Source organism: Pseudophryne corroboree, chromosome 1 (genome assembly GCF_028390025.1).
Source record: "Pseudophryne corroboree isolate aPseCor3 chromosome 1, aPseCor3.hap2, whole genome shotgun sequence".
In the NCBI taxonomy this organism is placed as follows: Eukaryota; Metazoa; Chordata; class Amphibia; order Anura; family Myobatrachidae; genus Pseudophryne; species Pseudophryne corroboree.
Genome location: NC_086444.1, coordinates 848,819,778 through 848,847,381, shown reverse-complemented (window position 1 = coordinate 848,847,381; position 27,604 = coordinate 848,819,778). Strand labels below are relative to the sequence as shown.

The 27,604-nt window shown below is 47.5% G+C and overlaps 1 long non-coding RNA gene across 1 annotated transcript in view; it reads left to right on the top strand.

Annotated features, from left to right (window-relative positions):
• The window catches only part of LOC134955807 (uncharacterized), a 41,230-nt gene extending 15,423 nt beyond the window's left edge, over window positions 1-25,807 (top strand). The window contains exon 3 of the long non-coding RNA XR_010185962.1: window positions 25,427-25,807. This is a non-coding gene — a long non-coding RNA (uncharacterized LOC134955807). The remainder of the gene's footprint in view (window positions 1-25,426) is intronic.
• The last annotated feature ends 1,797 nt before the right edge of the window (window positions 25,808-27,604 follow it).

The following is a 27,604-nucleotide window of genomic DNA, read 5'->3' as shown; positions in this document are numbered from 1 at the left end:
TTTGAGTGAGACTGAGATAGAGCTTTGTGATTATTCTATGTACATGTGACTGTGCTATGGGGTAATTCTATTTATTAGCCCTGGTACCCACACACCAGCAAGTGAGGGGCAAATGCTCTGCAACCCTTGCTCTCCTGGCTCCTCTGTGCTGCTGTGGTATAAGCTGCAGCACATCGTTCTGCCTCAGGCTCTCCCCGGAGAGCTCTCTTCTGCTCAAAAGTGGGCGTGGCTGTGACTGTGTTAGGGGGGGGGCGGTCGCCCCCTTCGCCCCCCCCCCCTCCCCCCCCCCTTCCCCACTCCCTAGATCCGGCCCTGTATCTAGTAAGAAACCCAGAAAAACAATTGACTGGGTGGGTGTTAATATGGACTTGTCGTAATTTATTGTAAACCCTAGGTTCTGGAGGAGGGAAAGAATTAGTTCTTTGTGAAGCAGAAGGGTTTTCTGGTCTGCATGTACTATTAACAAGTCGTCTAGGTAGATTATACAACGGATCGTTTTCTGGCGTAGGTGAGAGATCACTGCTTTCATAAGACGAGTGAATGTGTAGGGAGCGTTGGAAAGGCCGAAAACCATGACGGTCCACTGATAGAGAACGTCTTTCCACAGGAACCTTAGAAGTCTTCTGTGGTTTGGATGCATTTGAATTGTGTGAAAGGCCTCCTTGAGGTCTATTTTGATACAGAAATCGTTCCTTGTTAGTAGGAAAGGTATGTCGGCTAAGCCCTCCATACGGAAAGAGCGAGGTTTTATGTGTCGGTTGAGAGATTTGACATTTAAGACTGGTCTGTATGAACCGTCCTGTTTTCTGACGGGAAAAAGGTGACTGACCCAGCCTTTTGTGGAAGTGTCTGCTAACTCTATTTTGCCTAACTGTAGGGCAAGGGATAGGACTCCATCTAATGACGGACTGGCGTTTTTTGAGCAGGGGAAAATTTGTCGTGGAAAATGTAAAAGGGGGAGGGACAAACCTTTTTCCACGATTCTTAGCAACCACCTGTCTGTGGTAATCTGCCTCCGGGAGGCTATTGACTGGGAAAGACAAGGAGGAGGTTGCAAAGTAAAGTGACTTACCGTATCCTCTGTCTTTCCTGGGGGCGTATGTGCCGCCGGACCCTGCGCCTCTTGCGGTCCGTGTTCGGGAAGGGCCATCTCTGTGAGCTCTGGGAGCGCCTCTATAGTCTTGGGTCGAGCTGCTGGCTCCCGCAGGACGACCCTCCTGATGAAAGGGCCGCCTGGAAGGCTGAGGTCCTTTAAGGTCCGCAAAGGATTTGCGAGCTTTATAGCATACCTTCACTTCGTCTATGAAATCGGGTCCGAAAAGGTCAGAATCTATCAGATTGGGGACATCTACTGGTCTGGGTGCTAGGTTAGTTAGCCCTGCATTAGCTAGCCAGCGAGTTCTACGTGAGTTCGATATGAAATCAAATGTCTGACCAATTATTAAGGTAGCCCTACTAATAGCCTTTATGAGTGCCATTTTAGAAGCTACCAGGGAATCTAGGGAGCCCCCTGAGACGCCTTCTTTTTCTACTTTGTCAAGGACAAATAATAAAGGACCGGCGGCGTCTGAAACCTTAAATTGGATTTTTCTTAGCAATTTATCCATAGTGTCACTCTGGACTTTCCCCCCCACGAGTGAAGTTAAGGCTGGGTCGATGTCAGGGGCAAACAGGGCCGGAATATCTGGGATGCCAGTGTGATTACGGAGAACCATGTCATCCTCCTTAACTAATGCCGTTCTAAAGGCTAACTGGGCAAAATTGTATACTTGGGAGCGTTCGCTCAGAGCCCAGTGGACTGAATATATTTTAGAAGGTGGCATTCTACCCGCTAAAGGCTACACGGGCCATCTGCAAGTCACTATATTCGCCTCTGCGAGAGGATGCGCTAGTCCTGGTTACTTCCTCTGATTCCCAATCTACTGGAGGGTAACCAGTTTCCCTAAATGCGTGGGAAAGGGGGGTTGTATGACTATGAGTAGTCCCCTTATGAGTGCGGTCCTGTGCAGGTTGCCGATCAGTGACAGGGAATGTATGCCGGCTGTGGGCAGGAGAGGGGGGTCTGCTATGGCCCTTTAGAGGTATTCCAAGCACTGGCAATACCTGGGAAAGAGATATTTTTACCTGAACAGGCATCTCTAGAAGAAACATGGGGGTATATTTACTAAGGTCCCGATTTTGACCGAGATGCCGTTTTTTCTTCAAAGTGTCATCTCGGTAATTTACTAAACTCAAATCATGGCAGTGATGAGGGCATTCGTAATTTTTTGGAAGTCCAAGAAAAAAATTACGAATGAATACCCCATCGGTCAAAACGCGGCTGTTTAAGTATGAATCTCGGTAATTTACTAAGAAGTGCAAAGCAAAAAAAAACAAAACACTGCCGTGAAAAATTACAACTCGTAAAAAAGTGCTAAAAAAAAACAGACCTGCTTTTTTCCCCCGTGATTGGATAGGCATGCACGGATCCATGAGATCCGTGCATGTATATCAGTGGGAAGGGGTGGGAAAGTGGTTATTTTCGGAAAAAAAAAATGCGTGGGGTCCCCCCTCCTAAGCATAACCAGCCTCGGGCTCTTTGAGCCGACCCTGGTTGCAGAAATATGGGGGGAAAAATGACAGGGGTTCCCCCATATTTAAGCAACCAGCATCGGGCTCTGCGCCTGGTCCCAAAAATACGGGGGACAAAAAGAGTAGGGGTCCCCCGTATTTCTAAAACCAGCACCGGGCTCCACTAGCTGGACAGATAATGCCACAGCCGGGGGTCACTTTTATATAGTGCCCTGCGGCCGTGGCATCAAAAATCCAACTAGTCACCCCTGGCCGGGGTACCCTGGGGGAGTGGGGACCCCTTCAATCAAGGGGTCCCCCCCCCCAGCCACCCAAGGGCCAGGGGTGAAGCCCGAGGCTGTCCCCCCCATCCAATTGGCTGCGGATGGGGGGCTGATAGCCTTTTGTGAAAATGAAAAGATATTGTTTTTAGTAGCAGTACTACAAGGCCCAGCAAGCCTCCCCCGCATGCTGGTACTTGGAGAACCACAAGTACCAGCATGCGGCGGAAAAACGGGCCCGCTGGTACCTGTAGTACTACTACTAAAAAAATACCCCAAAAAAGACAAGACACACACACCTTGAAAGTAAAGATTTATTACATACATTCACACAAACATACAAACATACTTACCTATGGCCCCACGCAGGTCGGTCCTCTTCTCCAGTAGAATCCAAGGGGTACCTGTTGAATAAATTATACTCACCAGCTCCAGGGTCCCAGGCTCCTCGTAGCATCCATTTGTAATCCACGTACTTGAATAAAATAAAAAAACGGACACCCGAGCCACGCACTGAAAGGGGACCCATGTTTGCACATGGGTCCCCTTTCCCCGACTGCCAGAAACCCACTCTGACTTCTGTCTAAGTGGGTTTCTTCAGCCAATCAGGGAGCGCCACGTTGTAGCACCCTCCTGATCGGCTGTGTGCTCCTGTACTGACTGACAGGCAGCACACGGCAGTGTTACAATGTAGCGCCTATGCGCTCCATTGTAACCAATGGTGGGAACATTCTGCCCTGCGGTTGACCGAAAGTGACCTCACCGCTGAGCAGAAAGTTCCCACCATTGGTTACAATGGAGCGCATAGGCGCTACATTGTAACACTGCCGTGTGCTGCCTGTCAGTCAGTACAGGAGCACACAGCCGATCAGGAGGGTGCTACAACGTGGTGCTCCCTGATTGGCTGAAGAAACCCACTTAGACAGAAGTCAGAGTGGGTTTCTTGCAGTCGGGGAAAGGGGACCCATGTGCAAACATGGGTCCCCTTTCAGTGCGTGGCTCGGGTGTCCGTTTTTTTATTTTATTCAAGTACGTGGATTACAAATGGATGCTACAAGGAGCCTGGGACCCTGGAGCTGGTGAGTATAATTTATTCAACAGGTACCCCTGGGATTCTACTGGAGAAGAGGACCGACCTGCGTGGGGCCATAGGTAAGTATGTTTGTATGTTTGTGTGGATGTATGTAATAAATCTTTACTTTCAAGGTGTGTGTGTCTTGTCTTTTTTTGGGTATTTTTTTTAGTAGTAGTACTACAGGTACCAGCGGGCCCGTTTTTCCGCCGCATGCTGGTACTTGTGGTTCTCCAAGTACCAGCATGCGGGGGAGGCTTGCTGGGCCTTGTAGTACTGCTACTAAAAACAATATCTTTTCATTTTCACAAAAGGCTATCAGCCCCCCATCCGCAGCCAATTGGATGGGGGGGACAGCCTCGGGCTTCACCCCTGGCCCTTGGGTGGCTGGGGGGGGACCCCTTGATTGAAGGGGTCCCCACTCCCCCAGGGTACCCCGGCCAGGGGTGACTAGTTGGATTTTTGATGCCACGGCCGCAGGGCACTATATAAAAGTGACCCCCGGCTGTGGCATTATCTGTCCAGCTAGTGGAGCCCGGTGCTGGTTTTAGAAATACGGGGGACCCCTACTCTTTTTGTCCCCCGTATTTTTGGAACCAGGACCAGGCGCAGAGCCCGATGCTGGTTGCTTAAATAAGGGGGAACCCCTGTCATTTTTCCCCCCATATTTCTGCAACCAGGGTCGGCTCAAAGAGCCCGAGGCTGGTTATGCTTAGGAGGGGGGACCCCACGCATTTTTTTTCTCCGTTTTACAGTGTTTATTTAAAAAAAAAAAAAAAATGAACCCCAGCACGGATCACACAGATCCGGCCGAGATTCATTTTGAAAAAGTCGGCAGTGTTTTGCTAAACACTGCCGTAAAAAAGGTAAAAAAAACACGAATGACATCGACATCGGAACAAATGAAAAATCCGAATACGACAGCTTAGTAAATTAGTCGTAATAAATTCAAAAAGTTGCAGTTTTACACTTTCGATGTCATTCGTGATTGAACTTTGACCTTTTTCCGAAAATTACGAATGTTAGTAAATATACCCCAGGGTCAGTGTGTTTCTTTTTACTTGTGCACTTTCTCACCACTCTGTGAGAATATGCAGGAGGAGAAGGAGTCTCAGCATTCTGACTGACTTCTCCCTCCTCAGAGATGTCCCTGTTGTCATCCGACCTGACAGGGTTAATGATTTTTCTTCTTTTAAATATAAAGTCCTCATCTGAGGAAGTTGTGTCAGCAGCCTCTCCTAGGCTTTTCCTAGAAGGCTGCCTGCCTCTTTTGCTGCGCTGTGGGGACACTATGAGGGTGTCTGTAGCTGACACAGACACTGTGTCCTCCATCCTGCAGCGCTGAGGTAAAATCTAACCTGGGGGCGGGGCCTAGCGCCTTATATGGTGCGCGCGCACGTGCCCAGCGCGCGCACGCGTGCCCGGCGGTGCGCGCGCGCTCCAGTGACGCGCGCAATGCGCGCGAACGGGTCCGGGAGCAGCCGCTACACGCGGCTTCGTCCCCGCTCTCCCCAGTGCTGTGGAAGGGTAAGTGAGAGTTTCTTTCACTTTACCCTTCCAGCGATCGTCAGGGAGGCTTGCACCTAACCCCACCAGCTGTTGCTAGGTGGCAAGCCTCCCGACGAACAAAAAGGAGGGGAACAGAGAGAGATGAAACAGTGGTTAATGAGGAAGGGGGTCAAGAGAAGGTTGCATAAGAATGGGGAGACTAGGTTCTGAGGGATGAATGGAAGGTGCTAGAGGAGACAAGAATACAAAGTAATTTTTTGGCGCTCTAGAACAAAATACAGGGTACAGCCTCCAAAGATAAGAAAAGAATACCACCGTTCATTTCTAGACACAACTTTTGGAAGAATATATCAATGGGTATGGTATTCCTTTTGGTTCTTTATGCTTTATAAAAAAAGAAGAGAAAAGATCATAGCGTAGTATTTTCTTAATCAAGGATATCCAAATCACCCAATTCCACAAAAATACATATCTTTTCTCCCCTTATGGTTATAAGGTAACCTTTTATAACCTCAAACTTATGAGGTACGTGAAACAAATAAATATCTCCTTTAAGAGTAATCAAAGATAATTAACACCTACGGTGAAACAAACCACTTCATTTAATAGGGTGTACCTATAGGAGAAAGTGCCCAATTCACTAAGAGTAGAATGACACACCTTCTTGAACCCCTTAGGTCATATGGTTACTTTAAATAACCTCAAAATTATGAGGTATATACAGGTTGAGTATCCCATATCCACAATGCTTGGGACCAGAAGTATTTTGGATATCGGATTTTTCTGTATTTTGGAATAATTGCATACCATAATGAGATATCATGGTGATGGGACCCAAGTCTAAGCACAGAATGCATTTATGTATCCTTATACACAGTTTACACACTGCCTGAAGGTAATTTTAGCCAATATTTTTAATAACTTTGTGCATTAAACAAAGTGTGTCTACATTCACACAAATCATTTGTTTCATATACACCTTGGGGGTAATTCCAAGTTGATCGCAGCAGGAAATTTTTTAGCAGTTGGGCAAAACCATTGTCACTGCAGGGGGGGCAGATATAACATGTGCAGAGAGATATAGATTTGGGTGTGGTGAGTTCAATCTGCAATCTAAATTGCAGTGTAAAAATAAAGCGGCCAGTATTTACCCTGCACAGAAACAAAATAACTCACCCAAATCTAACTCTCTTTGCAAATGTTATATCTGTCCCCCTGCAGTACACATGGTTTTGCCCAACTGCTAAAAGATTTCCTGCTGCGATCAACTTGGAATTACCCCCCTTATACACACAGCATGAAGGTCATTTAATACAATATTTTAAATAACTTTGTATATTAAACAAAGTTTGTGTACATTGAGCCATCAAAAAACAAAGGTTTCACTATCTCACTCTCACTCGAAAAATTCCGTATTTTGGAATATTCCGCATTTCGGAATATTTGGATATGGGATACTCAACCTGTATTGCACATTCAGATATCCTTCAAAGGCAAATCAGAATAACCACAATATTCCTTTTAACACTTTTATTTTTCACTCCACCAAGAGAAAAATGTTTAAGAATAAGGAGAATAAGAGAGTTGGTTCTTGGGGAATGACCAGGGCCTGCAACAGGGGGGATCAAATTCGACACCTGTCCCGGGCCCCAAAGATACGCCACTTAGTGCCCAACAGGGATATGAGCCGTCTTGTCCAAATAGGGCAGCAAGCAGTAGGCGGTGTGGGCGCAGTCTCAGAGTGACAGGAGCCTCTCACACACAGTGACTGTGCATTGCAAGTGTGACCCTGCTCTTCCGGTTCCAGCTCTGTTGCAGGCCTATACGGAACATGGCAGCAGCTCCTCTGGTCAGGATTCCCGTGCCCTGTGCCAGCCGCTTCTGGTGAGATGTGAGGGCCGTATGGTACCTGCTGTGCAGTGTTCGGGTCTGGATACCGGGGAGTGCAGTGCAGGCGAGTCTCTTCCCGTGGTAAGAGCAGCTAGGTGAGGGGATACAGGGCTTTGGGATGGGGTGGGGAGCTGGGAATGCAGCATGGAGTCATTGGCGAGAGACAAACTGTGGGGTGTGTGGGAGGAAGGAGAGAGGGAGACACAGACTGCAATGTGTGTGGGGGAGGAAGGAGAGATATACATATTTATATATGTGTATAGATAATTGAAAAAAAAAAAATATATATATATATATATTTATTAATTAACAGAGATATCACTGTACCGGGCCCCAACAGTTTTGTTGCTGGCCCTGGGAATGACACAGAAGGTTCAGTCGGGGGACATAGGGACTCTGACTTCAGGATAACAGTCATGTTTGGGTGTGTGGAAAAAAGATGGTGGTGTCTGTAGGATGTAGGTTTTAGTGATAGCGAGGAGGATAAGACAGTTATACCCCTTTCAGACTGCCTGATGCGGGTCGCACATGGGAGCCTGACATGGGAGCTCCCAGCATGCGACCCGCCTCAGGCTCCCAGCCGCCGCTCACTGCAACCCGGCATATTGCCGGGTTGGTGGCATCAGCGGTGACGCGGCGGGGGCAGCGCTTAGAGATCACACATGATATCCAAGCGCCGCCTGTACACAGAGTGGGAACAGGAAATGGGTCGCATCAACCCGGCTCCCGTTTACATCGCACAATGAGCCCGGTTGAAGACGTGTTCAACCCTGCTCATGACCAGGGTTGAAATACCAGGTCACTGGACCCGGTATTTCAACCCTTGCACCTATAAGACCGCACATGAACACAGGTTATACATGTTCATGTGCCAATAACCCATGTTCAGTGGTGGCGGTCTGAAAGGGGTATTAGAGATAAAGAATCATGGATGGAGCTCAACTTGTTGAAAGCTGACCTGACATTCCTGACGGGAGGCATTTGATATGCCGGCTGTCGGGATCCCGGCGCTCACCATAACGACACCGAGAATCCCAAAAGCCGGCATACCGAAAACTATTCTCCCTCTTGGGGTGTCCACGACACTCCTGGAGGGAGAATAAATAGCATGGCGAGCGCAGCGAGCCCTCAAGGGGCTCTTTTACGCTCACCCCGCTGCCTGCATGCCGGCGGTCGGGATTCTGGCGCCGGGATGCTGGACACCAGGTTCCCAAGCGCCGGCATAACTTACTACACCCATTCCTGACGGCACACAAGATGGGGAGGGATGGAAGAGGAGAAATGTAAATGAGGTTAGAAGAGTTGCAGGAGCACTGGGGAGTGTTTTGTTGAGGGGAGTCAGAGAGGGAGTGAGTGGGAATAGGGTGGAATCTGGGGCAGGGGAAAAGAGAGGGGTAAGGGAAGGAGGGATAGAGATTTAATCAAGGATTAGGTGTGACCGTAAACAGACTAAAATAAGTGATGGAGGTAGAAAAAATAGGATTTTAATACCTACCGGTAAATCCTTAGTCCGTAGAGGATGCTGGGGACTCCGTAAGGACCATGGGGTATAGACGGGATCCGCAGGAGACATGGGCACACTATAAGACTTTGAATGGGTGTGAACTGGCTCCTCCCTCTATGCCCCTCCTCCAGACCTCAGCTAGAAAACTGTGCCCAGGGAGACGGACATTTCGAGGAAAGAATTTATTGTTTAAACACGGTGAGTGTCATACCAGCTCACACCTTAAACATGCCGCAGAACATGGCATTCAATAGAACACCAGCCAACGGCATGAAAAAATACACAGCCACATGCTGATAAAATATGTAACACAACCTGTGTGTCAACCCAATCAATAATAAGATACCGCATGCCATGGCATGAACAACGTCAGCAACAGCCTGACAGAAAAGAAACACCACAAGAGTGTATCCATAACCAATAACTGCAGACACAGTACGCACTGGGACGGGCGCCTAGCATCCTCTACGGACTAAGAGAAAATGATTTACCGGTAGGTATTAAAATCCTATTTTCTCATACATCCTAGAGGATGCTGGGGACTCCGTAAGGACCATGGGGTTTATACCAAAGCTCCAGACCGGGTGGGAGAGTGCGGACGACTCTGCAGCACCGATTGACCAAACAAGAGGTCCCCATCAGCCAGGGTATCAAACTTGTAGAGCTTAGCAAAAGTGTTTGAACTCGACCAAGTAGCCGCTCGGCAAAGTTGAACCGCCGAGACTCCTCGGGCATCCGCCCAAGAAGAGCCCACCTACCTAGTAGAATGGGATTCTACCGACTTCGGTAACAGCAATTCAGCCGTTGAACGAGCACGCCGAATCGTATCATAGATCCAGCGTGTAACAGACTGCATAGCCGCAGGCGCCCCAAACATGCTGGGAGCATACCGGACAAACAGAACCTCTGTTTCCCGAATCAGAGCCAAATTGGCGACCTAAATATTCAAAGCCCTGACTTCATCCAGAGACTTTGAATCAGCCAATGCTTAAGTAACCACAGGCATCAAACTAGGCTGGTTTCTGCGAAACACAGAAACCATTTTTGGCAGAACTATTATTCGAGTTCTCAATTCCGCTCTATCCACATGGAAGATTAAACAGGGGCTCTTGTGAGACAAAGCCGCTACTTCCGACACCCGCCTTGCGGACTCCAAGGGGTCAATAGCATGACCACTCTCCAAGAGAGAAATTTTAACACAACCTTTCATAAAGGTTCCAATCAACGTGACACAAGAAGCCGCAACACCATGTCAAGGTCCCACGGTGCCAACGGGGCACAATTGGAGGTTGGATGTGCAGTACTCCTTTCGCGAAAGTCTGAACTTCCGGAAAGGTGGCCAATTTTTTTCCCCCTCATACGTCCTAGAGGATGCTGGCGACTCCGTAAGGACCATGGGGTATAGACGGGATACGCAGGAGACATGGGCACACTATAAGACTTTGAAAGGGTGTGAACTGGCTCCTCCCTCTATGCCCCTCCTCCAGACCTCAGTTAGATTCTGTGCCCAGGACAGACTGGACACACACTAGAGTTTCTCTAAAAGACTTTATGTTAGGTTTTTTATTTTCAGAGAGACCTGCTGGCTACAGGCTCTCTGCTTCGTGGGACTGTGGGGAGAGAAGTCAGACCTACTTCTGTGAGTTAAAGGCTCTGCTTCTTAGGCTACTGAACACCATTAGCTCCAGAGTGTTCGATCACTTGGTGCGCCTAGCTGCTTGTTCCCGGTGCCGCGCCATCACCCCCTCACAGAAGCCAGAAGAAAGAAGCCGAGTGAGTATGAGAAGAATAGAAGACTTCAGTGACGGCAGAAGACTTCCGAGTCTCAGAGGTACTGCGCAGCGGTCGCGCTGCGCGCTATTGCTCCCACACACCAACGGCTCTACAAGTGTGCAGGGCGCAGGGAGGGCGCCCTGGGCAGCAATCTATACCCCTGCCAGCATATATAGCTATATTAATAGTAGGGCTGAAGCGCGCCGAGAAGGGGCGGGGCTCATCCCTCACAACAGGATTCAGCGCCATTTTCTCCATGTCCCCGCCAAAAGCATGTATATAGTGCAAACGAGGGGGGGGGGGGGGGCACAGTGTTTTAGTGCTATATAGAGGGATATATAGCACTATTTTTGAAAATGGATATGCAATCATTGTGTTGTGCATATATGTCTGTGTGTTCCCTGTCAGATATACCCACTATAGCTTTTTAGTCCACATGTGTCGACATGCGGGAGTGCTCTGTCATAAACAGCTATGGGGATCCCTGTCGGCATCACCGACGCATGTTGGTACTTGATTCAGTAGATGCAGTGTCAGCAGGTCGGTAGTTGTATGCTTTTCAAAAGTAAACACTGTTTGGGAGACACAGTAGTAGGTGGGTGACCCTGTTGGCACCAACTGTTATTACTGGGTGTAAATTAACATGCTGTAACTGCCTTATACCTGTATATATATTTATATGTATATGTATGGTACGGTTCCATGGGCCTGTAGCTCGAGCACAGACATGGTAGTATTTGTGGGGGAGTGTTATTAATATTATATATGTATACTTCCCTCGGACCCCTCGGGGTCGCAAGAATGTTATTTTGCCTGGTTACTACTCCCTACTGTCGACGAATACTATGTTTTCTGTCGACCATAAGGTTTCCTGTTAGATCCATAACTGGGGCATTCAGTACATGGTCATACACATTCAGAACACATTAATGTCACTAGGGACCCGACGGTTCCGGACAATCCGATTATATGTATGATATATATATATATTTATATGCTATGTGTGTATATGTGTATTACATTATGTATATTCATATTACGATTTCTAATGAATGCTGAAGTAAAAGTATTCCATTCTCATGTGCTGGTCGCTCTGTTGGTGAATGCTCTTGGTCGGCCGTGACGAGTTGGTCTCAGATCCTCACAAGGAGTCCGAAGGTTTATTCTTTTCCCGTCGCGAATAGAATACTGTGAAAGTCAACTCCTGGTCGACATGGGGCCCTGTCACAAAGGATCGTACACAGGAAGCTAAGTGATATTTTAATTATATGCTTTAGCGTTATTTGCATTACATGCACATGGGGGAATGTTTGTATTCGGAAAGGCATCCGATAGAATTACCCTAAAAAGAGTAGGGAATGTTTCTTGTGTTGGTTCTTCTCTATAACATTGCGGCAGGCTGCCGTGCGTCTGCAGTAGGTGTGGCCGGAGGAATGCTGAGGCTGACTCCGAGAGATACTGGAGTTTTTTCCCTGTGACGGTGTACCGCTGTTTGGAGATGCCTCAGTTAAGTCACTCTTGGCGAATACCACTGGTAATTCTACCTTCGTGAGTTAGATTCCCTCACAACGGTTGGTGACGCATTCTTTTGTGGGATACAGTCATTTTAACTGTTTCGATACAGTTCTTTTATCCCTTTCTGTGCAGATAGTGGAAGGTGAAAAGGTAAGAGCTCTGCTGCCTTGTTAGGTTCGCAGAAGCGGATATTGTCTTCTGTGTCTACCACACCCACCGCATGTCGCTGGGTCTATCTGGTTGAAGCCCACACCGGTGGGAACTCGTCTAATACTCTTCCGTCAGTCCGGGAATGGACTTGGACCTGGGGGTCAATAATAGAATCCAAAGGGGGACATACTGGAGTTTACAGATGATTCCCCTCACTGATTTTTCAAATAGATCTTACTGATTCCCCTCTGGAAGGCGAGGTAGTACGCAACGCCATACCAGAGTTGCGTCAGGTTCAGGACTTTGTCCTGCTGTCTCTGTTAAAAAAATATATATATAGCCACTCAAGTAGCCTAGTGGTACAGTGCTCTGCACTACAACAGCTGGGGTCCTGGGTTCAGTTCCCCATCCACCAGAAACAAAGACTTCTACTTACGAAGTTGAACTACAGCATGGAATCTCTCAGGCCATGGAGCTCCAGCACGTAAAGGTAGAAAAAGGGTTTAAATGCGTTTTTCTCAGCATTCAGCCTACCTGGGTTGATATCCAGGATTGTCTTTGCCATCTCACCGGAGTGTTGGCAATATGATGGTTTTCTTTCAATAGTAAGAGCCATTGTTATTCTGTACTGAGATGCTCCCCTGATTACGGTGAGGTCAAGAAACAAGTGTTCCAAATAGTTATTTCTCTCTGACTGTTCTTCGACACAGGAAATGGCTGTTGTTCCCAACGACGCTGATGTCGGAGGTGGGTATCAGTGTAGTTACTGAACGGCTGAGGTTCTGTGTTTTCCTGTGGAAAGAGGTCTGAGGTTCCTGAGTCGGATCAGATTTGCAGTGACAATCCATCAATATGTTCCGTTGATGAAGAAAAAGGGTGCGGCCTAAGAGGCCTTTTCGGTGAGCAGCTCAAATGCCAGAGTGGTTTTCACGAGACCAGTTGGAAATGTGGTCCGGGTCTCACCTGCACATGCACCGGAGTATAATCCTAATGGCCAGGATTTCGCTCCTGTCGTGTCTGCACAGTCTCACCTCCTAGAGGGACGAAGGTTCGGGATCCAGGATTAGATCCTGGTGTCCATGCATGAAGATCTCCGAGGCTGAGGAGCAGTCTTTCCAAGGGAAGTATTTCCAGAGGAAAAGGTCAAGCTGGAAAGCTTGTCTGCAATAAGTTTTCTTGAATTAAGAGCTATTTTCAACGATCATATTCTTCGTGATCGGCCCGTGTTATGTCTGTCGGACAATTTGACAGCAGTGGCGTAAGTAAGCCGCTAGGGCGGAACAAGGACCAAAGCGGCAATGGCAGAAGCCACAAAAGTTTTCCGCTGGGCGGAAAGACAGGTAAACGATATTAGCGGTCTACGTTCCGTATGTAGACGACGGAGAAATAGATTTCCTCTGAAGTCGCGATCTCCATCCGGGAGATATACACTCGTCATCGAGAAGTTTTCACAGAAGTGACAAGTCTTTGAGGAGTGCCTCAATTGAACATGTTGGCGTCTCGCCTCAACGAGAGACCTCAGGGATATTGTTCCAGGTCAAGCGACACTCAAACTATAGCTGTGGACGTCTTCGGGACACCTTGGGTGTTTTCAGTCGGTCTATGTGTCCCCTCTGCTTTCACTCTTCTGAAGGTGATAAACGTAAGAAGAACAAAGGTTCAGGCGATCCTCATTGTTCCGGTCTAACCAAGGAGGACTTGGTATCCAGTTCTTCAAGATTTACTCATAGAAGATCCCTGGCCTCTTCCTCTATGTGAGGAACTGTTACAGCAAGATCCGGGCGTGTATCAAGACTTACCGCGGCTGCGTTTGACGGCGTGGCGGTTGAACGCCATATCCTAGCTTGAAAGGGTATTCCCAGTGAACTAATTTCCACACTTCTTCAGGCTAGAAAAGAAGTAACGGCAAAGCCTTACCAACGTGTTTGGAGAAAATATGTGTCTTGGTGTGAATCCAAGAAGGCTACTACGGAAGACTTTCAGCTGGGTCGTTCTTCTCCATTCTTTGCAAACAGGTGTGGATGCAGGCCTTAAGTTAGGCTCCTTTTCAGTGCGGTTTTGGCCTTATAAATTTTCTTTCAAGTAAAGAATTTGGCCACCATTCCGGAAGTTCGGACCTTCATGAAAGGAGTACTGCACATCCAACCTCCATTTGTGCCCCCATTGGCACCGTGGGACCTTGACGTGGTGTTGCGTTTTCCTGTGTCACACTGATTGGAACCTTTATGAAAGGTTGTGTTAAAATTTCTCTCTTGGAGAGTGGTCATGCTTTTGGCTTTGGCGTCCGCAAGGTGGATGTCGGATGTAGCGGCTTTGTCTCACAAGAGCCCCTGTTTGATCTTCCATGTGGATAGAGCAGAATTGAGAACTCGGATAATAGTTCTGCCAAAAGTGGTTTCTGTGTTTCGCAGAAACCAGCCTATTTGATGCCTGTGGTTGCTTAAGCATTGGCTGATTCAAGGTCTCTCGATGTAGTCAGGGCTTTGAATATTTATGTCGCCAATTTGGCTCAGATTGGGGAAACAGAGGCTCTGTTTGTCCGGTATGCTCCCAGCATGATTGGGGCGCCTGCGTCTCTGCAGTCTTACACGCTAGATCTGTGATACGATTTGGTGTGCTCGTTCTACGGCTGGATTGCCGTTACCAAAGTCGTTGAGACCCATTCTACTAGGAAGATGGGCTCTTTTTGGGCGGATGCCCGAGGAGTCTCGGCGGTTCAACTTTGCCGAGAGGCTACTTGGTCGGGTTTAAACACTTTTGCTAAGCTCTACAAGTTTGATACCCTGGCTGATGGGGACCTCATGCTTGCTCAATCGGTGCTGCAGAGTCGTCCACACTCTCCCGCCCGATCTGGAGCTTTGGTATAAACCCCATGGTCCTTACGGAGTCCCCAGCATCCTCTAGGTCGTATGAGAAAATAGGATTTTAATACCTACCGGTAAATCCTTTTCTCTTAGTCCGTAGAGGATGCTGGGCGCCCGTCCCAGTGCGTACTGTGTCTGCAGTTATTGGTTATGGTTACACTCTTGTGGTGTTTCTTTTCTGTCAGGCTGTTGCTGACGTTGTTCATGCCATGGCATGCGGTGTCTTCTTATTGGTTGGATTGACACACAGGTTGTGTTACATATTCTCTCATCTTGTGGCTGTGTAATTTTTCATGCCCTTGGCTGGTGTTCTATTGAATACCACGTTCTGCGGTATGTTCAAGGTGTGAGCTGGTATGACACTCACCGTGTTTAAACAATAAATTCTTTCTTCGAAATGTCCGTCTCCCTGGGCACAGTTTTCTAACTGAGGTCTGGAGGAGGGGCATAGAGGGAGGAGCCAGTTCACACCCATTCAAAGTCTTATAGTGTGCCCATGTCTCCTGCGGATCCCGTCTATACCCCATGGTCCTTACGGAGTCCCCAGCATCCTCTACGGACTAAGAGAAAAGTATTTACCGGTAGGTATTAAAATCCTATTATTATTTTTTTGAAAGAAAATTTATAAGGCCAAAACAGCACTGAAATGGAGCCTAACTTTAGGCCTGCCTCCACACCTGCCTTCCAAGAATGGAGAAGAACGACCTAGCTGAAAGTCTTCCGTAGGAGCCTTCTTGGATTCACACCAAGACACATACTTACGCCAAATACGGTGGTAAGGCTTTGCCGTTACTTCTTTTCTAGCCTGAAGAAGTGTGGAAAACTACTTCATAGGGAATACCCTTTCGGGCTAGGATATGGCGTTCAACCACCACGCCATCAAATGCCGCTGCGGTAAGTCTTGATACACGCCCGGATCTTGCTGTAACAGTTCCTCACGTAGAGGAAAAGGCCAGGGATCTTCTATGAGTAAAACTTGAAGACCGGATACCAAGCCCTCCTTGGCTAGACCGGAACAATGAGGATCGCCTGAACCTTTGTTCTTCTTACTTTTATCACCTTCAGAAAGAGGGAAAGTGGAGGGGACACACAGACCGACTGAAAACACCCAAGGTGTCACGAGCGCATCCACCGCTATAGTTTGAGTGTCGCTTGACCTGGAACAATATCCCTGAGGTCTCTCGTTGAGGCGAGACGCCAACCTGTCCAATTGAGGCACTCCTCAAAGACTTGTCACTTCTGTGAAAACTTCTCGATGACGAGTGTATATCTCCCGGATGGAGATCGCGTCTGTAGAGGAAATCTATTTCTCCGTCATCTACATCCGGAACGAAGACTGCTAATATATATTTTTACCTGTCTTTCTGCCCAGCGGAAAACTTTTGCGGCTTCTGCCATTGCCGCTTTGGTCCTTGTTCCGCCCTAGCGGCTTACTTACGCCACTGCTGTCAAATTGTCCGACAGACATAACACGGGCCGATCACGAAGAATATGATCGTTGAAAATAGCTCTTAATTCAAGAAAACTTATTGCAGACAAGCTTTCCAGCTTGACCTTTTCCTCTGGAAACACTTCCCTTGGAAAGACTGCTCCTCAGCCTCGGAGATCTTCATGCATGGACACCAGGATCTAATCCTGGATCCCGAACCTTCGTCCCTCTAGGAGGTGAGACTTTGCAGACACGACAGGAGCAATACCCTGGTCATTAGGATTATACTCCGGTGCATGTGCAGGTGAGACCCGGACCACATTTCCAACTGGTCTCGTGAAAACCACTCCGGCATTTGACCTGCTCACCGAAAAGGCCTCTTAGCCCGCCCCCGTTTTCTTCATCAACGGAACATATTGATGGATTGTCACTGCAAATCTGATCCGACTCTGGATCCTCAGACCTCTTTCCACAGAAAAAACACAGAACCTCAACCGTTCAGTATCTACTCTGATACCCACCTCCGACATCCATGTCGTTGGGAACAACAGCCATTCCCTGTGTCGAAGAACAGTCAGAGAGAAACAACTATTTGGATCACTTGTTTCTTGACCTCACCGTAATCAGGGTATGCAGATTGTCACCATGACTTATTAAAGCACGTTTTATGATATTCTACAAGTCTCCGAGTGCCGCTGAATGGAACAGAGTCGCCTATGGAAATGGATCTCCAGAGGGCACCGGAGCATGTAATCACCAGCTAGGTGAGTGCCGATCCGCCCGCAGCAGCTATATATATATATATATATATATATATATATCATACATATAAGTATTTTGTCTAGAACCCCAGGGTCCCTAGTGACATTAATGTGTGCTGAATGTGTACGACCATGTACTGAATGCCCAAGTTGTGGATCTGACCAGGAAACCTTATGGTCGACATAAAACCTAGTATTTGTCGACAACAGGGAGTGGTAACTAGGTAAAAATAACATTCTTACGACCCCGAGGGGTTCGAGGGAAGTATATATATATCATTCCCCCACAAATAAAAGCACATCTGTGCTAGAGCTACAGGCCCATGGAACCGTACCCTATACAGGTATAGGTTATAAGTGACTTCATGTTAATTTACACCCAGTAAAACAGATGGTGCCGACAGGTCACCCACATACTACTGTGTCACCCATACAGTGTTTACTTTTGAAAAAGCATACAACTACCGACCTGCTGACACTTGATCTACAGACCCAAGTACCAATGCCGACAGAGGGATTCCCATAGCCAGCTCGTGGCAGAGCACACACACACATGTCGACACATGTGTACTATAAGCTATCATGGGTATATGTGACAGGGAAAACACAGAAACAATTACAACTCATTAACTAACACGCTCATTATACTGTATAGTGCTATATTTTCCTTTTTTGCACTAAAACACCTTGCCCCCCCTCTTTTCTCACTGTTAGCTGCCTAACAGTGCTTTTTGGCGGGGACATGAGGAGAAAATGGCGCTGTAACAAGTTGTGAGGGCTAAGCCCCGCCCCCTCTCAGCGCGCTTCAGCCCCTCTAATATTATTCATATTTATACTAGCGGAGGGGTGCCTATACAGTGCCTATGCACTGTATATATCTTTTGCCAGTGTCAGGAAAGGGGTATATTGCTGCCCAGGGCGCCCCCCCCCCCCCCCCTGTGCCCTGCACCCTTGTAGAACCGTTGGTGTGTGGGAGCAAAGGCGCGGTACCTCCGAGACCTGAAGTCTTCTGCCGTCACTGAAGTCTTCTTTTCTTCCCATACTCACCCGGCTTCTGTCTTCTGGCTTCTGTGAGGTGGTTGACGGCGCGGCTCCGGGAACAAGCAGCTAGGCGCACCAAGTGATCGAACCCTCTGGAGCTAATGGTGTCCAGTAGCCTAAGAAGCAGAGCCCTTAACTCAGAAGAAGTAGGTCTGACTTCTCTCCCCTCAGTCCCACGAAGCAGAGAGCCTGTAGCCAGCAGGTCTCTCTGAAAATAAAAAACCTAGCATAAAGTCTTTCCAGAGAAACTCAGTAGAGCTCCCCTAGTGTGTGTGACCAGTCTCTCCTGGGCAAAGAATCTAACTGAGGTCTGGAGGAGGGGCATAGAGAATGAGGAGCCAGTTCACACCCATTCAAAGTCTTATAGTGTGCCCATCTCTCCTGCGGATCCCATCTATACCCCATGGTCCTTACGGAGTCCCCAGCATCCTCTAGGACGTATGAGAAAAAGGCTAAGAGGGAATTTAATTTACGGGGTGTGAAAAAGGGTCGTAGCCTTGGGCTTTAACATCTGGGGCTACACACTAAGAGCCCATTTTTTTGCCCGGTAAATTGCACTATTAACAGGTGTTAACCCATAGAATCTGGGATATGTTCTCTCTGCGATGTTTTAACATTATTGCGGCAACCGAAAACAGGCTATTTATCAGGAATTTCTTTTCTTTGCTATATTAATAGCAACAATAAATGGCCCTCTATAGTTTCTGTAATGGGGTTGATAATACTTACCTTTTTTTATCTTCTTTTATTGACTCATTGTAGTCCAATGGGTTAAAGAAGAGACATCAACCAAAGGCAGCTCCAAGTAACTCCCTGATGCATACTGCATACCCTCCAACATGACCTATTCCATTAGGTACAAAATGCTCTGTTCCTGGACTTCCCTGTTATTTTCTTATTGCAATCACCTGTGAAGAAACACCTTTCTTCTCAGTTAACTAGTTCAACACAGGTGATGGAAATCATAAATTAATAGGGAAGTCCAGGAACAGAGCATTTTGTACCTAATGGAATGGGTCATGTTGGAGGGTCTGATACTGTATGAGTTAAGATTTGGCCAGCCTGTGTACATGTGGGCTCTAAAGTGGGGTTTGGATTACTGGGTGAATATGCAGTTTGTGCAACCACAGGTTAATGTATTCAGTGCTTTATATTTTATTAATGGAAAAAATTAGAATGGTGACTTTAGGCAGGTCTGGTTTTAAAATGACAATTTTGCAGCTATTCTCATGTTTGTACGAATGCTTTTTATAAACAGAATAGGCACTAAACTATGGTAGCTAATCCAGGGATCAGCGGGATCCCGGGACTTTGGGCAAAAATTGGCCATGAATCAATACCGAGACTGGAGTTTCCAATCCCGGGGATTTCGTAATTAGCCAGTCCCTTTGTTTTTTCAATGCCGAGCAGCCTCTCCATGTCAATCAGGCTGAGGCTATCGGAAAAATGCGAGCCACACGCAGACCCGCTCTGAACGTGTGCAGAATGGATCCTGTGCCAGCGCAGTTTCCCGATAATTGGGAAACTGCGCAGGGGATCGCACAAGCGATCCAAACTGAATTAGCCCCTTAGTACTGGACCACTAAACCCTGGCACCCCAGAAAGTGCTCTGGAGCACCCCTGGGTGCAAAGGCACCCAGTTTGGGAACCACCAGCCTAACCCTAATTCTAATTGCCTGCCTAATCCTAATTGCGTCCTCACTCCTCGGGCCCTCGCACTTTTGACAGCACCTCACCCAGTGGCGGATCTAGGGAGAGCGATCAGTGCGCTGGTCATTGTAACATATAGCAGCGCAGCGGCACAGCATGCAGCTTGAACTGGGCTGCAGAGGGTCTAGGGGCTATCCGTTTGGCAGGTCAACCCTACTTAGGTTGACAGTCAGTAGGTCGACCACTATTGGTCGACATTGACATGGTCAACATGGACAAATGGTCAACACATGAAAATGGTCGACACGTGACAGGTCAACACATTAAAAGGTTGACATGGCTTTTGTTTTTAAAAAATAGATTTTTAACTTTTTAATACTTTACCATCCATGTGGACTACGATTGGGAATAGTAATCTGTGCCGAGCGCAGTGGTAGTGGAGCGAGCCACCTTGCCCGCAGTGTGGTGAGCGAAGCAAGCCATGCAACGGGACGTGGTACACAAATTGGGGTTCCTGGTCATGTCGACCTTAACACAGGTGACCATTCATACCAGAACCGGTCCAGGGAGGCTGCTGATGCTAAGTAGCAGCAGTCTCCTGCATGATGTATATATTACAGTCGCCAGCGGCAGTAGACAGGTAGGACACACCGGCAGTATGCTCCAGCCAGGGAGAGTGAGGGGGTGGGTGAAGAGCCGGGGGTGCTCCAGCGAGGAGGTCCCTGGCAGAGACGGCCTTAGCTATAGGCAGGCTAGGCATTTTCCTAGGGCATCCAAGCATGTCCCTGCAGTATCTCATGCTGGGAGGGACAGTCTGCAAACTAACTGTTCCTTTCCAAATGTATTCAATCAGTACTTGTATACACTGCTGTTTACATTTGTCAAATAGAATGCACACTGTCCCTTAAAGTTTGTTAAACTCCCTCCGACATGCTTGAATGCCCCTGACTTGTGAGAGACAGCAGAAGCTTGGTAACTGCAATTTCTGGACATGTGACATTTTCACTGACTATATAAGGTTATTACTGGATGGCTCCTTATTATACCACATGTTTATTTTTGAAGACTGCTTCACATAAATCTGACATCACCTATACTGCTTGTGCACATGGGGGAGGGGAACCCTGCGATCCTGTGTGTGTCCCTTCATCCTATGCAAACCCCAGGTGTCTGCAGGGACATAACATGGGCAGTTTTCTCCCCACACTTTATTTTCTAGTCAGTCCATGCCGTAAAATTCCCCTGCCACCCAGTACTGTAACGTGGTCAGTAAGTTGCATTGCGCTATTTCTATATGAAACTTCAGTGCAGCGTGACATTCGGATATGTCAGACTGGGCATGCAGTTGCCGGGAGTAACAGACACCAGCAAACACACTGAACAGTGAAGAGAATGGACAGTTGCTACATGTTTGATACTGGTCTTTTTGTATAACCAGCAAGTGTGGCTGTATCTGGACATTGCTGCTATCTGTTTCCAACTAGCAAGCGAAAATAAAGGGTGAGGCTTGCAAAGGATGGTATACCCAGTGAGGTCACATCCCTTGCACAGGTGCCCCTTTAACGGGTGCGAGCGCAGGCACGCACCCACCCATCCTGCCACCTTCATATCACAAAACGCAGTCATAAGTTTAATAAAAAAAAGCTACTAGCATTACTGATGTGGCAGTGGCGTAACTAGAAATTTTCCCCAAGCCAAAAAAATTCTTCGCGCCCCCCCCCCCCCCATCCCCCATAATTGGCACTAGTAAAGGGATAAACATGCGCGCGCCACAAAAAGGGGCGTGGCTTCATTGAAATGGGCGTGGCTTCGCATAAAGGAGCGTGGCATTGCAGGAAAAGACTACCTTATACCCCAGTTTTGCAACCTGCACGCCCAGACGTTAGCCACCACAGGAAAGAAAAATAATCCTGATTCATGGGGGTCATTCCGAGTTGTTCGCTCGTTGCCGATTTTCGCTATATTGCGATTAGTCGCTTACTGCGCATGCGCAAGGTTTGCAGAGCGCATGTGCTTAGTTATTTTACACAAAAGTTAGGTATTTTACTCACGGCATAACGAGGTTTTTTCATCGTTCTGGTGATCGTACTGTGATTGACAGGAAGTGGGTGTTTCTGGGCGGAAACTTGCCGTTTTCAGGGCGTGTGCGAAAAAATGCTGGCGTTTCTGGGAAAAACGCGGGAGTGTCTGAAGAAACGGGGGAGTGTCTGGGCGAACGCTGGGTGTGTTTGTGACGTCAAACCAGGAACGAAACTGACTGAACTGATCGCAATGGCTGAGTAAGTCTCGAGCTACTCAGAAACTGCTAAGAAATTTCTATTCGCAATTCTGCTAATCTTTCGTTCGCAATTCTGCTATGCTAAGATACACTCCCAAAGGGCGTCGGCTTAGCGTGTGCAATGCTGCTAAAAGCAGCTAGCGAGCGAACAACTTGGAATGAGGGCCATTATTTGTCATTTTTCCTCCTTATAGTAATGCCCAGTATACATTATGCCACATACTGCAATGGCCCTTAGACATTATGCCACACACAATAATGCACATGACACAATATGCACACACCGTAATGCCCCCGACACATTATGCCACACACCGTAATGCCTGTGACACATTATGACAGGAATCGCAATGCCCGTTATACATTATGCTACACACTGCAATGCCCCTGATACATTATAGCACATACAATGTCTGTGACACATTATGACACACACCGCAATGATCCTGAGACATTATACCACATACCACAATGCCCGTGATATAGTATACAACACACCGTAATGCCTGACACATTATGACACACACCGCAATGTCCGTGATACATTATGCCACACACTGCAATGACCCTGAGATATTATACCACATATCACAATGCCCGTGATATAGTATACCATACACCGTAATGCCTGTGACACATACCACAATGCCCGTTATACCTTATGCCACACACCGCAATGCCCGTTATATATTATGCCACACTGCAATGCCCCGGAGACATTATACCACATACCACAATGCCCGTGATATAGTATGCCACTCACCGTAATGCCTGTGACACATTATGACACACCCCGCAATGTCCGTGATACATTATGCCACACACCGTAATGCCCATTACACATTAAGTCCTACAGTAAGGCTTCTAATTACTTTTAAATTACCTGCTCATTGCCAGGGGTTTCATGCTCTTGGTTCCATGCATGGTGCCAGGGGTTTTCATGCTCAGGGTGTCATGCTCGTTGCCAGGGGTTACATGCACTGGGTGTCATGCTCGTTGCCAGGGGTTTCATGCACTGGGTGTCATGCTCGTTGCTAGGGGGTAGTGCTTGTTGCTAGGGCTGTGCTCCCAGTGCCACATATGCCCCCAGTGCCAGATATTCCCCCACAGTGCCAGGTACTCACATGCCCCCTGTGCCAAATATAGCCCTCCCCATGTGCCAGGTACACATATACCCCCCCAGTGCCACATATGCCCCCAGTGCCAGATATTTCTCCACAGTGCCAGGTACTCACATGCCCCCAGTGCCAAATATAGCCCCCCCCCCATGTGCCAGGTACACATATACCCCCCCAGTGCCACATATGCCCCCAGTGCCAGATATTCCCCCACAGTGCCAGGTACTCACATGCCCCCAGTGCCAAATATAGCTCCCCCCATGTGCCAGGTACACATATACCCCCCAGTGCCACATATGCCCCCTCAGTGCCACATATGCCCCCCAAAGTGCTCCCCCTCCCCCTGTGCCGAATATGCTCCCCCAGTGCCAGTTAAATCCCCCCCCTTCCCCGCACTCCCCCGCTGTTTTGTGATGGAGGGACACGGAGGGCACAGCGCACGCCTCTCCTGTGTTCCTCCTGCGTCTCCGGCGGGTCTGTTAAAGGAAGTGCCGGTTCGTGAGCAAATCAGAGCTCTCGAATGGCACTTAATTTATTAGACCCGCCGGAGACCCAGGAGGGAAACAGGAGAGGCGCGCGCTGTGCCCTCCGTGTCCCTCCATCACAGCAGCGGAGGGAAGGAGGGAGAGGAGACCGCAGATTGACATGCGGACGCTCGTCCGCATGTCAATCTGCCCTAAATCAGTGGCGGCGCCCCCGCAGCCCTGCGCCCCCAAGCCACCGCGGGGGCTGCGGGGGCAGTAGTTACGCCACTGTGATGTGGGGCATATGTGTCAGGTGCATTATTGTGTGGAATTATGTGTATTATGGGCATTACTGATGTGGGGCATATGTGTAAGGTGCATTACTGTTTGGCATTATGTGTATTATGGGCATTACTAATGTGGGGCATATGTGTTAGGTGCATTATGTGTGGAATTATGTGTATTATGGGCATTACTGTGTGGCATTATGTAGGGTTGAACTGGCCCACAGGGTAACCACCCGGTGGGCCCCAGTGCCTGAGTGTTGCTGGATCAAATGCAGAACTAGCGGTGGTGCTAGGGGACACCAGACAAAATTTTGCCTATAACATCAAATTGGCTAGGGCCGGTTCTGGTCCCTGGGCCCTTGCTCCGGGACCTGACAAAGATTACAGTACAACATATCTTGTGTTTTGTATGCAGAATATCCTGTCCCAGCCATGCCATTTCACTGATGTCATTTTGGGTTTTAATACATCGATATACAAGCTCGTCTGCATATATATTCCTCTTTAAAAACAGCAACTGTCCTTGGAAATTAAGCACTGATGGTAAATGTGATTGCAATGAATTATGCATCAGGCAGGGATATTTAAAGTTCCAGTGAATCCAAAATACATATCGTATCAGTAGATTCAGAAGTCGGAAAACTTTGATATGAAAACTGAATTGCTAATGTGCCAATGTGTAATGAGGAAAAAGTAGCAGAATAACCTGAGGAAAACATATGTATTCATTTTACTTTATCCAGATGTAGATTTCTTAATATTGAATGTTCTTAAGTAAACCATGCTATATGAATGATTAAGTAGATAGTACAGCAAGACAGCGAAGAGGTGCAACTGCAGAGCCGTCTGGCCTAGATCTATCAAGGTGATAAAAACCTCCTGTGGGGAACATTTCGGGTTATTCTAAGACATCGGTTTATCAAACTGTCTAAAGCTGTCTCTGCTTACTAAGTTAGTTCTATAGAATAAACTGGCATACCGTAAGTCTACGCCTTTGCATACTGTATAACTTGTATGCTTCTATACTTAATTAGCACTGCCGCAGGGTGCGTTGTGTAACAGTGTACGTGAATAAAACAGTTGAACTTTTCTGTTAGAAATGTGTATGTCATTTTCTCGTGAAACAGGATTGTCATTAGAAATAAAACCAAGAAGGCTGCATTTCAGCAAATGGAGTTTGGGATTTGGTCAGTATTAATGGTCCTCAATGCTCAGAAATACAGGCAAATACTTATCCATCATGTAATACCATCAGGAAGGCGTCTGATTTGCTCCAAATTTATTCCACAGAAGGACAACGTCCCAAAACATACAGCCAATGTCATTAAGAACTATCTTCAGCATAAACAAGAACAAGGAGTCCTGGAACTCATGATAATGGCACCACAGAGCCTTGATCTCAACATCTTCGAGTTTGTCTGGGATTACATGAAGAGACAGAAGGATTTGAGCAAGCCTATATCCACAGAAGATCTGTGGTTAGTTCTCCAAGATGTTTAGGACAACCTCCCTGCCAAGTTCCTTCAAAAACTGTGTGCAAGTGTACCTAGAATTGATGCTGTTGTGAAGGCAAAGGGTGGTTACACAAAATATTGATTTGATTTGGTTTTCTCTTCTGTTCATTCACTTTGCATTTTGTTAATTGATAAAAATAAACTATTAACACTTCTATTTTTGAAAGCATTCTTACTTTGCAGCATTTTTGCCACACGTGCCTAAAACTTTTTCACAGTACTGTAAATTGAGAAGGCTAAATGACCCATTAGTACATCTCTTTGGGTTCACTTTATCTTTACTTAATACTTAAGTAATATTAATTTTTAAATCTCAGCCTACCTCTCCTGACCTGATTTTGAAGGTAAAATATTTGTTTCTCCAAACTCATTCCAAAATGCTCCATTGAGTTCAATTTGGCAGATTACCCCATGTCTAAAGTTACCTCATCCAGGGGCCTATTTATCAAGAACTTCAGCCCCAGTAGTCATGTGGAAATAGCAGTTTCAGCATGATTACCACCATACTTAGTAGTAAAGTGTGCCAAAAAAGGGCGTGGACACATGCCACAATGGGTGTGGCCACTGAAAAAGGTGGCATGTCAACACTTTGGGAACAGTCCTTTCCATTCCAAATGTACCTTACCTATATGATGGTTTCTCACAATGGGGAACTTCTAAAGAAATGTATCCTCCCTGGTCAGACAGCATCTTCAGTTGGTAGTCACTTTCCAGGTAGGATATCACATGGTCTGGAAGATGCCTGTTTGTGTAGGAATATAACCAAAGTCCTCATCATACAACAGAGATTCAACCAGATGCATGCCACATGTGTCACTTTTACCCCCTGTGTCTCCCAGACACACCATCATCTTCCCCCTGCATCTCTCAGCCACACTATCTTGTTCGCCCCTGTGATTCTCAGCCATGCCATCATCTCCCCCGAGTCTCTCAGCACCACATCATCTAAATCTGCTACTCTCAGTCTGTCCCCTTTATTTCTGTGTCTCTCAGCAGGGTCATCTTAACAGCAGTGTAGGCCCCTGGGCAAAGCAATGCACCCTACCCATCCTCCAGCCAGTGGTGCAGAGAGGCAGGGGGAGCAGGTACACATTACCCGGGCTCGAGCTGCTGGAGGGGCCCGTGGGGGCCCAGGTCCGCAAACCATCCCCCAAGGATAACTGTACAGGCCGGACGGCTGCCGGTGGCACCATCCACCTGGTGAAATCTTCGGGAATATGGCACCGCACATAGAAAGCATAGAAAGTCTTTGCTCTCTAGTGTCAGCGTCATCTTCCCAAATATCACTGGTAAGATGGAGCTGGCCGGGGAGGAGGGATCCGCTTCCAAATCAAGTAAGGTAGGTAGCGGGTGCCTTCCCCCTTGCCCACCTATGTTAAAAATGGTGCCCCCTTTTGTTAAAATGGTTCCCCCCTTGTGGAGCACGTGGGGCCGCTAAGCGGCCCAGCAATTATTTTATTATTCACAGATTTTTGTACTAAAGGACATAGTCACGCCCACTTAATAAACCACGCCCCCAGGCCTTTACCGGAGCCCAGCGTGGCTTTCAATGGGGTGGAGAGTGCTATCAGCGACTGCTTTCATGTCCCTTGGGCGGTAGGGGGTGTTCTAACTTTCACTCAGCATATAGGACCTGGAACAGTAATTTCTGCTACTTACTCCTTTATTGCACAGATGGTGGGAGATAGGGAAGGAGAACACTAAACAGTAGAAGTGTGCATTGTGCTGAATGAAGGGGCTCTGGTATGACTTCAAGCGTGGGCTTAATATTCATCATTTTGCGGTGGGAGGGCAGCTTGCTAGACTGCAGATATCTTTAGTTCCTGGAAATAGATTTCTCAGCTTTCTAAGGAAGAAAAAAAAAACAGAGAGTCCCATCTTTCAGGAGGTACTGGGGACTTGGGGAACAGAGTTCAGAAGCCAGAGCAATCCACCGATGAAAATATAAAAACTG